This window comes from Ictidomys tridecemlineatus, chromosome 2 (assembly GCF_052094955.1).
Source record: "Ictidomys tridecemlineatus isolate mIctTri1 chromosome 2, mIctTri1.hap1, whole genome shotgun sequence".
Classification (NCBI taxonomy): domain Eukaryota; kingdom Metazoa; phylum Chordata; class Mammalia; order Rodentia; family Sciuridae; genus Ictidomys; species Ictidomys tridecemlineatus.
Genome location: NC_135478.1, coordinates 170,284,069 through 170,297,760, shown reverse-complemented (window position 1 = coordinate 170,297,760; position 13,692 = coordinate 170,284,069). Strand labels below are relative to the sequence as shown.

Here is a 13,692-nt window from a genome sequence, read left to right as displayed (position 1 = left end):
GGCTGGCTCCATTCCTCAAGATTGAGATGAGGCCGAACATCATGGCAGAAGAGTGTGGCTGAGGAAAGCAGCTCACATCATGGTAATTAAGAAGCAGAGAGAGAGACTCCACTGGCCAGATATAAATATATACACCAAAGCCATCCCTCCAAAGACCCACTTCCTCCAGCCACATCCCACCTCTTCAGTTACCACTCAGTTAAATCCCAATAAGGGGATTAATTCACTGTTGGGTTAAGACTCTCACCACCCAGTCATTTCTGCTCTGAACCTTCCCTGCATTGTTTCACATGTGAGCTCTTGGAGGACACCTTACATCCAAACCATCATGCATGTGAAAGTGGAATGCAGTGCAATGCCTGAGTCATCCAAGGGCTTCCATCCTATGGATATTTACAGATGATGGAAAGCTGAACCTGCATGCACTTTCTGTTCACTTCACACTGAACCATCTAGAAAAGCCAAGGAGGTAAGCCGGCGGTTACTCTCATCTGACCTATGAGGATCTTTAGTTCAGAAAAATAAAGGTACTTTCCCAAAGTCACACAACCAGCAAATGCCAGTACTTGGATTTGAATCCAGGGACTCTAGTTATAGATATGTGACTAAACAGAGAGACACACATAGTCTCTGAAATATTTCCAATTTTAATATCATTTGAATACACACACACACACACATAAAATCTTTCAAATATTTACTCTTTTCCCACTTAGTGTCATTGAAAAACATTAATTAACTTTTCATGTTCTACTTTATTGTGTATCTTGCAATTGAAAGTATGTCTCAGAAATAGGTAAAGAAGAGTATAATCAGTGCAATGATTTTTACTGTTCTCACAGTTGGCATAATTTCACATCACAGAATCATAAAGTTAGCTATGATTTCAATATCAACTATGGCACCCAAATAACTGGGTTAATTTTACTTTGAGTGAATAAAAATTATGAATTTTTATCAACTATGACTTTAGTGTTAGTTCAATCTTCTTGTAGTACTCTCTGGGTGAAAGAAGAAACAATAGGAAATATGGCTTCAAGGCTTTTTATGTCTATTTGTATTATGTTGGGTTCTAAATATGACTTAAGGAAATATTTTTGAACTATGAATGAAAGTGGTATTAGAGGAAACCCTAAAAAAGAATATCAAAAATAGAATCAGCATATGGTGGAGTCCACAGAAGATGGTTCATACTGAGTTACAAAGGGAAACTTCTGTCAGTTGTTCTGGACACTTCTTGGAATTCTTCCCTTAGGCAATGTTATTGAAATATCAACATGACTATTAATGAAAATATCCATGGCGATAAGTAAATAGAAAGAGTCCACTGAATTCATGGAACACTTACATTAGTTTTATTGATTAAAACTTTGGCTGCTATTATTAGTACACACTCATACTTCATAACTCAGCAAATGAAAAACTGGTCCCCAAACTGTTCTTTTTCAACATTGTTTAAAAAGTTTTCTATCATTTTTTTCTAATTTAAATTTAACAGTAACAATGGTATCACCTGTCTACCTGCTATAGGCATGTTTTCTATTATGTACAAACCACCCTGACCAAGGGTTTTGTCCCCAGTCAGACAAAGCTGTGTTAAGTAGGAATGACGGGTTTAACAGGTATGTATTGCAGTAGTTGGAAAAACACTGACTTGGGCAGATCACAACTGGAAGAGAATTTTAATGCTACATTCTGAATGTTCCAAGGGGCAGTGCCAAGCAGAAACACAGAAGATAACAGATGGTAAATATATTCTGACCAACTGACAATTGCAATTCCTGCAGCCAAGCAGTTCCTAAGTCATGCAGCTCCTGGGTCAGATAGAAATCATTCTATTTCTGTGCTTAACAAATACATGTAACTATATTTAATAAACAAATGTTTGGAGCCACAAGAAGGTATTTTTATAGGTATAGTGAAAATACAAAGAATTATTAAAATTTTTAGGACTGTGAAAGATCTGTTTTATCATCCATATTGTGTTGTATGATTTTAGAATATGTTTAGTACTACAGACTACTTCAGGTAGTGTCTTTGGTCTTCTGAAGAAATATTTTCCCACAATGGAAACTAAAACAAAAAGTCATTTAAAAATGTTCTGCAAAGGTACATGATTTTGTGGTTATTTTCATTAGGTAATAATTAGAAACTCTTAAGAGTTAATTGTTGTATTAGGCTTTTATTGTGTATAACTGATGTTTTAGAATAAAATTATATGATTCAGACTCTTACCAGATTGATATGAATTAGTTGAAATAGGTGCTACTCTGTCTCATTTTAAAAAACAAAAATAGGTATTATGGACAGACTTCTTTATTTCAACATAGAAAAAGCATCCCCCACTTGCATAGAAAAATATGATGATTGACTCTCTTCAAATATGTAAGAGATTAGAAAAGCTGGCAGTGTTGGCTAATTCAATTAAAAAAAACCTTATCAATTTCAATTTTACTATCATGTGGAAGCCAACATTTTAGAGTCTATAACAATTCTTTTAAAATGTGGATATATACAAAGGAAGATGACCCACCCTATGCCCAGGATTGAGACTGTCATACTGAAAAGCATCTATTCCCCCAGACTGGCAGGATTTCCTATGACAATTTTTTTTTCTAGTCGCTTTAAGAATAGGGCTGAACGTTTTGCCAGATAAAATCTTGCTGGGACTTGGAAGCTAATAGATTTCAGTTCTTAATTTACAGTAAGCCCTGCTTCTGCCTGCTTCAAAAATAAGACAGAATACAAAGCCAGATGACCTTAAATAACTCCAGGAATGAGCAATCACCTGTGTATTAATAATTGCATATGATACAGTCTTGTGCAACACCAAAGTAGATAATGCTGATCAGAATATAGATCTGAATTCATCACTGTGTTTATGACATCTTATGAAGAAAATAATTGCCAAATTTCTACTTTCTACCCCAGTTATACTACAGTTTCAATTAGGATTTCATTTTCTAATTGCATCTGTTAACTTTGGGGATTGGTATACCATCCCGAATTTAGTGGTTTGAAACATCAAGAAGTATTTATTTAGCTCACAGAACATCAGGCTATAATACAGGCTGGATTTACTGAATGGCTCTTCCAAAAGTCTCAGCTGGTGAACATCATGCATCAGCAGTCACCTGGGGATTGACAGGGACTGGCTCATCTGGAATGGTTCCACTTGCACTCCTATGAATTGCTGGTACAGGGCTGAAGCAACAGTGGTGACTAGGTCATTGTTTCCTCTTCGTCCAGCAGGCTAGGCCAGGCTTACTCACATGGTGGTTGCAGAGTTCCATAAGCAGTAAGAAAGGACAAGCCTCAGTTAATGTGTAAACATTTGCTTGTTTGCCACCATTCCATTGCTTAAAGCAAATTACATGGCCAAACCCTGCAAGAGAGTGAATAAATACCACAAATTACAGGGAAAGGCAGCACAGAAAGGTGACAATTTGTGGAGATTTTTCCAATCTACTTATTAGCCATGATCAGTTTAGCATAAAGAATTGAGTATTGACTAGATTTGTTTCTTTAGTAAGGTGTATTAGTAAACAACGACAGTAGCTGCCATGGTATTGAATGTTCAGTAGTTCAAATTTTTTATGACAATCTTAAGATACAAATAATACTGACAATTATTAATCATTTTCCATTGCTATAACAAAATGCCCAAGGTTAAATTCTTTATAAAGCAAAGAGGGTTTATTTAGCTCACATTTTTAGAGGCTGAAAGTTCAAGATTGGGCAAACTTGTTTATGGGCCTCTGATGGGGTCTCATTGGCTGGGTTATCAATGGTGAATGACATCAGAGCTGAAGAGTATATAAGAGGAAAAGATCTAATGGTGAGACAGGAAGACAGAGTGCTGAGAGGGGCGAGTCATTTTTGTTGTTCTTGTTTTAATGAATCCTCTTGCAAAAACTAATTAGAATCTAATCTAGTGAGATATAAGCCCTTCAGAGAACAGCACCCTCAATGACCTAATTATCTTGCATTAGGTTCTACCTCTTAAAGTTTCCTAACATTGCCACAGTGATGACCAAGCATGTGACACATGGTCCCTTGTGGAACACACTCCTCCCCATAGCACTTACACTGAGCTTTTGCCTGTATCCCACTTATCAGTGTTTTACCCACATTATTTCATCTGATTGAGAAAACACCCAGTGAGGCCACTCAGTATGAAGGTAGTCAGGCAGCCTACTTGTTCCTAGTGGATCCTAAAACCCTGGAGACTATATTTATTTTTTCTGTTCAGTATTCTATGGGAGGTTCTTTTACTTCTGTCTCTGGTTACTTCATGGAAATTATTGTCTTTATCAAAAAATAGAGTGACCTTTTGCTAAAAAAGAAGGGAAACATAAATCTATAAAAAGATTAAAAAAACCCAAAAAACTAAAGAGGCACTTTTTAAAATCAATATCTATTAAGTAGTGGGTCAAGGAATCTGAAAGTTTTTGTTGGATTCCTGGACATCTTGGTCAGGTAGATCAAAGTAGTTTTACACTTATACTTTCTATAATACCACACTTCAAAATTTGCACCTGACATTGTGAAATCTTATCCTATGTCTCTAGGTGATTGCTTACTAAAATATTTTATTTTTTGGATGCCTTATTAAGGTATCATATCTTGGCAGCCACACATCTGAGCAGATCACCTTCCTTATTATTCAGCTTAGAACATGGCTTGTATCTATTGCTGTAACAAAACCTTTTCAACTCTGACCATGACATCTACACTATTGTCCTCTAGTAAATGGAACTAGGTCATATGCCACCCTGCTTTGAGTTATCTATATCCATTAATTTATGCAGTCCTCCTGCATAAATGATTTGAACTAATATAACTGCTGTAGCACAAACATATTCTAATATTTTCATGGACTGGTTTTTATTTCTGTGGAGTCCAGATTGCCTGGAGCAAAAAAATGGCTTCTAAGAGAAAACTCAAAGGAAAGGATCAGTATGGTGGACCAGGTGCAGGGACAGGGACAGCTGGCAGACTAAAGGAGGTCCAAGTGTAGGTTCATGAAAAATTCCAATTCTAACCCAGCTGCCTTGGCATCATATTTCAATGCTAGGAGATAGGGGCTTTGTCCATAATTTAAGAGATCTGCTCAGGGTTATAACCTTTTGAATCCAAAGCAACTTTCATTTAGCATCCTTCCTATTTACCAGTCTGAGTGTTCCCTGGGAGTGCTGCTTTCTCACTTCATTAGAGAAGAAATGCCGCTTTTCCATTTCAAGATCCAAAGGTACTCCTCTAAACCTACTCAGGAGAGGCATATTTCTAACTCTACCAGCTCATACTTACCAGCAACGGCCTCGAAAATGTACTGGGAGGGCTGGGGATGTGGCTGAAGCGATAACGCACTCGCCTGGCATGTGCGGGCTGCTAGGCTCGATCCTCAGCACCACATAAAAATTTTAGAAAATAAAATAAAGACGTTGTGTCCACCGAAAAACTGAAAAATAAATATTAAAAATTCTCTCTCTCTCTCTCTCTCTTTCTCTCGAAAGAAAGAAAGAAAGAAAGAAAGAAAGAAAGAAAGAAAGAAAGAAAGAAAGAAAGAAAGAAAGAAAGAAAGAAAGAAAGAAAGAAAGAAAATGCACTGGGAAACAAGAGTATAGGACTTTGGGAAACTGGATGGGCTGTACAATTCTGGCTCAGCGACCCAAGCAGACATTAAAGAACAGTTTCAATAATTCCTGTAATAGTTTTCCTCTTAAGCAATTGTTTATTAAACACTCTAAATGGGCAGAACGTGGAAAACAATGAGCTCCTTATTTGTTTTGTAAGGGTAGAAAGGTGGTAGATGTGGTTGTCTAGTATTTACCAATGTCAACGCCTTTCTGGGTATGACCTCTGAGAAATACAGTATATGTCCATCTGCCAGATTTAGCTTTGGCCATCAAGTCCCAGCTCCCAGGTTGCATAGAAATAAAGAATCTAAGAACCATGTTATAGTCCTAAATTTAAAACAAAATTATACTCACAAAACTTTGTAAAATAACTAAAACCTTGATACTTTCATTATTACCTCAAATTGATAAACACCCCAGGGGGTGGGTCTAAACATCAGTGTAAATTGTTACCAGGTTTTTCTCCTTTCTACCTGGAAGAAATAACATAAAATATGCTTTTTAAATGCATACAATATGGTTTAATAAATCTGATTCTTGCTCTGTTCCTTCTCCTCCCTTTAGCTCTTGGCTGACCTAACTGGGGCTGGAGACACTCCCTTAAGTTTCCAGCAAAGAATGTGTTTGCTCTTCTAACTTACAGTAGCCTGATGTTTCTAATCAAATCCAAGATTTGGGATGAAGCTTGAAAACATCAGCAAAACACACTGAAGCACAGATAGGCTACTTCAAGTGTCACTCACTGGTTCCTAATATACATCAATATTAATTGGGGCTATTTTTAAAAACAGATTGTTTTAATATTTTGACTAATTTAATTGAATATTATTTTTAAATTAAAGTTAATTTTTCTCTTTTCAATATTTTTTTAATTGGTACTTGGATAAAATTCCTTCCCTATGGCATAATTTCAACTCAATTTTTTTCAATAAATATAGAGCTTCTATTTTGAAAAAATACATAGATTCAGGCGCCAGAGAGAAGGAACTGTGCTGTCTTAATTTTTCATGCAATATTGGGGATTGAACCCAGGGCCTTACATATGCTGAGCAAGTGTTCTACCACTGAGCACAATCCTCAACCCTTTCTTTTAAAACTGCTTTTAAATTTTTTATTTATTTGTGACAAAGTTTCATTAAATTGACCAAGCTGGTCTTGAACTTGTGATCTTCCTACTTTAGCCTCCCAAGTATCTGGGATGATGCACCTAGGCCACTGTACTAGTATCTCTTTTGCATAATGGATGCTCAGTAAACACTTAAGAAATTGTAGTACAGCAGATTTTTTGTTTTATGCTTTTAAAATAGAGAAACTAGTCTAATGATTTATGGACACAGCAACACTCCAACTGTTAGAGAAAGTGTCCTAGTTGGGTAAAAGAAGTGAGATGACTTCAGGGTACCCCTCCCCCATCAGATGCAATAAGGACCATGGAGACATGGAGAAACAGCCAGCGATTCGTTGTTCTGGTGAGAGATGCAGAGAAATAAAAACATAAAATATAAATCTAGAACAAGATGAGGCTCAAAATATAGTACAAGATACTGCCAAAATTTTGCTTCTGGTATCTGAAATATATAAAACTGAGAAATGTGTTATTTTTGGAGAGGTTGTAAGAGGCAATTAGAAGCAGACAGGTAAATGGTACCAGGAGACTATTAGACTGGAAGGCAAGACTGTAATTTAGCCATTAGGTAAGATTACAAGGCAAGAAGCAGGTTACCCTAGGTCACATGAATCCCAGCCAGAGTGTGAATGGCTAAAAAGGGAAATACCTAAACATAGAAATAGGTAGAAATTGTAATAAGAGTATGGGCTTTGGAATTACACATATACTGAATTTAATGTCATCTGTGGCTTTTAGTATATTAGTTAATGTGCTTAAATCTCAGCTTATCACAAACAGAGGAATAATAATATTTAATATATACAAAGAACCTTGCCTAGTGTCTGACACGCAGTAGAGGCTCAGTACTTCCTGGTGAATATGTTTATCCTTGTGAATTTTATCAAATAGATACATAAGCTGCCATTCTGTTTCACAGAGACCTGAGGTTAAAGGAAACTTTTGTTGGGGACAGAGGTGCCAACCAACTTGTGACGTGGAGCACTGTGATGGCCTTGAATCCTGGGGAACCAGGTGCACCTTTACTCACTCCTGAAGAAGACAGCAGTCGGCTCCCTGGACAGTTTGGATGGCATACAAACGTTTCGCAGTTAAGCAGAATTTGTTCCTTATTAAAAATAACAGTTAGAATTATCTCCTTCTGCATCTTAAAGATATGCTAGTGTTCTCATTCACCAGGGATGAAAGTGAACCTCAAGGAATCCAACGCCCCCAAGTATACCTGACATCTGACCACTTCCTTCAGGTTCATGCAGGGCACCTTCACAGCTTGCCTGAGCTACTCGCTGATCCGAACTGGGAGCCACAAGCCACAAGCTGTTTGTTTCTCCAATCAAACTTTCACATCATTTAGCAACTAGTCAATTATTTAAAGTTAAAAGTTTAATTTTAACAGATGTTTCATCTTAGAAACCTTCAATAACCTCCCAAGGCATTAGAAGAAAAACTCATAAACATTCTCATCAAGAACCATCTGACCCCGGGCCGCGGTGCCCTTGCCACATGGCTCATCCTTCGGTTTCCTATGGCAAGGGCTCCTTTATTGTCAGTACTCTGCTAGAACAGCCTGAACCCCCTTCTTCTGTTAGTGAGCTTTGTGTCACTGTGACAAATGCCTGAGAAAAACACCTCAGAAGATGAAAAAATCACTTGGGCTCACCGTTTCGGAGGCTTCAGTCCATGGGTGGCTGGCTCCTTTGCTTTGGGACTCTGGAGGGAGGGGACACCCTGGTGGGAGGGTATAGAGGAGGAAAGCTGCTCAGCTCATGGCAGCCAAGAGAAGAAGAAGGAGAGAGAGGGGAGGGCAGGGAGGGAAAATAGAAAAGAGGAAGGATTTTGGAAAAAGATAAGGCCTTCCAGCTTCAGTGATCTGCTCCTCCATCCATGCTCCACTGCCTAGAGTTTCCACCAGCTCCCCATAGTCCATTCAGTTACCAATGGATTGAGCCACTGGACAGAGCCCTCATCACTCAGTATCCAATCATTTCCAAATACTCCTGCTCTGAACATGGAGACCATGGAGACCAAGTCTTCGACACACGAGACTCTGGGAAATTTCAAATACAAACAATGATATTGACCTTTTCATCTTTTGGCTCTCTGTCTTAATCTCATTCCTCAGCAAGAACATCATTGACTGTCCTCCAACTTAAGTTGAATCTCTCTGATTGTCTCTTTCAATAGTTTGCTCATTACAATTAGAGATCCTTTAAATCTCCATTTAAATTATTTGTTTATTATAGGATCATGACATTACATATCTTTCATCCTCCAGACCCTAAGCAGCACAAAGTAGGAATGTCTATAGTCTTCATCTACCCAGAGGCTAATAAAGGACATGGTACATAGAATGTGATGGACAAAGATTTTAGAAAGAATTAATGAAATATCACCTTTGAATAAGATGACTGAAAGTCTGAAAATCAATATTATAAACGTAGGTAAGACCATATCTTGACCAGTCTTTTTGGTAAAATTAATTTATTGTTTTCTTGTCAAAAGATACAACTAACATACTGGTTACTGTAATTTACATAGAGAAAAGTACAGTAGTGTTCTTTGGACTTACCGTGAGAAGTAAGTTGTCCTCGACACTTCCTTAAATTCAGACGCTTAATACAAGTGTTTAGCTTTTTAAATTATAGTTTGCATTACATTGGTGTGCCTCACTGATTCAGTCACGTTTTGCATTGCAATGACCAAAATACGTGAAAAGAACCACTTAGAGGTGGAAAAGTTTATTCACAGTTTCTGAGGTCTCAGCCTGTGGATGACCAATTCGTTGCTCTGGGGCTGAAGTGAGGTCACACATCATGGGGGAGGAGCGTGCATGGCAAAGGAAAGCTGCTCAACTCACAGCAGTCAGAAAGCAGAGAAGTAGAGGGGAAGAGGCCACAGGGAAGATGTAACCATCCAGGGCATGCCCCAGTGACCCTCCTCCTCCCGCCCCCCCTTCTGCCTAGAGTTACCACCCCATCATTCAAACTAAGATGGACTGATTAGGTTACATTTCTCATGATCTAATAATTTCACTTCTGAATATTCCTGTATTACCTGGAACTTTTTTTTGGGGGGGGGGGAAGGACACCTTATATCTAAGCCTTAATACTAACCAAAACCCAATACTCTTTATTTTAAATTTTCAATGTAGTTTAAACATTATCTTTCTTCCTAAAACCTAATTGAAATCATTATAAGAATGAAAAGCAAAATTAAGTTTTAAATTTAGCCACATTTTAATTATGCCTTTTTAAAAATACATAGATCTTTAAGTTTTATTAAGATATTTATTATATATGCTACTTTTAGTATATTGGTGTCCTTATTTCTTTTAAGAAAACGTAATAGTCACATAAAGCTCTTTTTAAGTTGCTTATTTTTCTCCTAGAAATTGACATCAAAATGGATTTATTACATAGGATCCAGTAAACTTCTTCTGAAATGTAACAGATTCAGAAAAGTGCAGAGATCATAATTATGCAGCCTGATGAATTACTACAAAGTGGTGCAATTGTGTGACTACTATCACTTCCCAATAATTGTTGACCCCACCAAAACTAATACTTCTGACTTCTGTCACTGTAAAATGGTTTTGCCCATTCTTATACTTTATGTACAATAAATCAGATGATATGTACACTTTGTACATTTTATTTTACCTATCAACATTCTAGATTTTGCTTTTCTTATTAATATAACATGAACGTGTCCTTTTTTACTATAGTATAGAATTCCATTCATAGACTATAATTTATTTAATAATTTACTATAAATTATTTAATAATCCAAATATTGATGCATATTTGAGATTTTTAAACCAGTTTGAGGCTTTTTTGAAATAATATTTCTAGGAACATCCTTGAATATGTTTTGTGGTACCTGTGTAGTTTTGTTTGGTGTATGTCTTAAGAATAGAATTGTGGGGTACTCATATGTTCAATATTAATAAATATTGCCAAATAGATTTCTGGCCAGATTTTGTCCCTGTGTATATCCATCAACAATGTATAAAAAGCTCTGTAATTTGAATTTGTACCAACAGTTGGTATGATCCTTGTAAATTCTAATCATTCTCATATGTGCTTAGTGCTGACTCATTGTAGTAATGATATTAAAGGCAATTTTTAAATATTTTCAATGAATATTTGGATATCATCTTTTTTCATGTCAATCAACTTTTTTCATGTCAATCATCTTCTTCATGTCAGTCATCTTTTTTCATTCAGTCTATTGCAGGGGAGTCTGCCTTTTCCTTGTTGCTTTTTAGAAGTGTTTTTACATTCATTCTGAACACAAACATTTGTCAAGTAGACAATTTGTCAATATCTTCTCCACTGAGGCTTAGTTTTTAGAGTATTTTAATGACATCTTTCAACAACTAGAAATATTTGAGTAAGGTTGAATTTATTAATTTTTTTTAGTTAGTGTATTTTTGTTCTGTAAAAGAATGTTTGTTTCAGTCAAAAACTGTTTAATTTTAACACATTACAAAAATTTAGTATCTTTTACTTTTAGGTTTGCAATCCATTAGAAATAGATTTTTGTATGTGGTGTCAACTGGAGATAGGTCTGTTTAATTTCCATATGGATAGCCGAGTGCATCAATGCCAGGTATTGAAAAGGCTGCCTGTCTCTCCTTTGTATTGCCCTGGCACTCTTGTATAAAACATTTGACTTTAATGCAGATCTGTTTGTTTCTAAACTCTATTCTGGTCCATTTGTCTTGCTTGCAGCAGGAGTGTACTATGTTTAAAATAGGTCTAGATAGCTGATAATATGTATCATTGAGCCTTATTCTACTTCAGGAATAGGTTAGCTCTTTTTGACTCTGAGTTGTCATATAAATTTTACAGTCAATTTGTTAATATCTATATATGTAAACATGCAAAAATTATCTTCTGGTATTTTGATTGAGATTGAAGTTTTTCTATTGATAAATTTTGAAAGAAATCTTTTTGTAATATAAAATCTTTGAATACATGGCCTAAACCCCAGCTTGTTTAGGTCTTCTCTATTTTCTAGTTATTTTGTAGTTTCTGTGTGGATTCTTATATAGATATTATTAAATTTATCCTACGATATTACATTTTAAAAATTTTATCATAAATGGCATTTTATTTTTATTCTCTAACCCCTATACATACATACATAGTGATTTTTGTATATTGACCATATCAATATACTCAGTTAAATATATTAGTTTTAAATTTTTATCTATGTATTATTTAGGATTTCCTATATTTCATTATCTTCAATAATGACTGTTGTAGTCTTTTATCTCTACTTATACCTTGTATTCTTTTATCTTGCTTTATTAAAGTATCCAGAACTTCCTGTATAAGAATAGAATAAATATGATCATGATAATGAGCACTTATTTCTGATCTCAAGAGAAAGCTTTTGAAATTTCATAACACATGTGATATTTGCTATTGGGTTAAGAAAGTTCTGCTCTAGTCATTGTTTCCTTAAATGATATTGGAATTTTATCAAATAATTTTCTGCATCTATTGGTGTCACCTTATGACTTTACCTCTTTAATAATGTGGTGAATTTATTTTGCTCAAGGTCCACCTTAGTTTTGGATATGTGGCTTAACTACTTTTGCCAAACTTGGAAAGTTTCTAGACATTAGCTTTTCAAATATGTCTGCCTAATATTATCTGTTCTGCTTCTGAGCCTCTAAATATATAGATGTTTATTGTTTTCCCTTTATAATGTCTCATAGTTCTCCTATGGTCTTCTCCTTTGCTTCTTTCTTGTTCTCCTTACTTTTATCTCTGTGCCTTAGCTTGAATATTTTCTACAGATCTATATTTCCATTGACTAATTCCCTCTTTTACTTTCTCAAATGTTAAAATTAATTGTAGCACTTAAATTATTACAGGTTTACTTGTTTTTAGTATATATAAGTATCGAGGTTTTTAAATCTAGACTTTTTACTTTATTAACATTACATTCATGTATTAATCAAATCTTTGGCCATCAGCTTGAGTGATCTGTAGGTCTATTTCTCATTGAAAATGGGTGATCTTTAAGGAAAACATTGTAAAAGACCAAGATGGTGGCATTATTTCCAAAAAGGTTCACTCTGTCCTTTGGTGAGGAACCTGAATTAGTGGGAAGATCTAAACAAATCATTATGCTGACTTGCAATTTTTGTATGGGTCACTTTTTCCACTGTTCCTAGAGTGTTGTTATTCTGTGGAGGTACTAATTGAAAGTCTAGGGTATTTATGAGGATCCTTCTTTATGATCACTTTCTAATGTCACTTTTTATTTACTTGATACTAAGAAACATTTCAGTGGTTAAATGGTTTCTACTTTCTTCTTACTTTTTTAGACTCTCTCTGGACATAAACTTGAACAAATACATCAAGGAGAAATGTCATTAATCATAAACCCATTTTTATTTGTCTCCCTGGACTTTGCCTTTTAAGTTTAGGATATCTTAGTCCAATTTTTCTCTCTCATTTCCACCATATTTTCCCTAAATACCTTAAGTTTTTGTGTGATGTTTGTGTGGTGTGTGTGGGGTCTGTGTGTAGGATGTGTGTGTGTGTGTGTGTGTGTGTGAGAGAGAGAGAGAGAGAGAGAGAGAGAGAGAGAGAGAGAGAGAGAGAGAGAGAGAGAGAGAGAACTATGGCCTTCTGCCTGGTTTCTCAGTCTCTTTCCAGCAAATGTCCCATCCATAAAGCTTCTCACAATATATCACCTTCTTGGATTCATCAGCAACTTTCAGTGATGTTAAACAAATCCCCGTCTTTGTAACTTTGTGTCTTTTCTTCTTGCTCTCAGTAAGAGGGGTTAGTCAGCTATGGTTAAGTTAGTGTAGCCATCTCAGAAATTCCTGACTACTTGATCTTGATGATTCAAGGGTTTCATATTGTTTTGAGTGTCAGGATCTAAGTGATTTAACAAGTATTG

General features: G+C 35.8%; 1 long non-coding RNA gene across 1 annotated transcript; it reads right to left on the bottom strand.

Annotated features, from left to right (window-relative positions):
* Positions 1–1,332: 1,332 nt before the first annotated feature.
* LOC144375396 (uncharacterized) lies at positions 1,333–8,168 on the bottom strand. The gene is made up of 3 exons (XR_013435136.1): positions 7,988–8,168; positions 5,311–5,461; positions 1,333–3,385 (listed from the first exon to the last, which is right to left on the bottom strand). It is a non-coding gene; the product is annotated as an uncharacterized LOC144375396 (long non-coding RNA).
* Between the last annotated feature and the right edge of the window lie 5,524 nt (positions 8,169–13,692).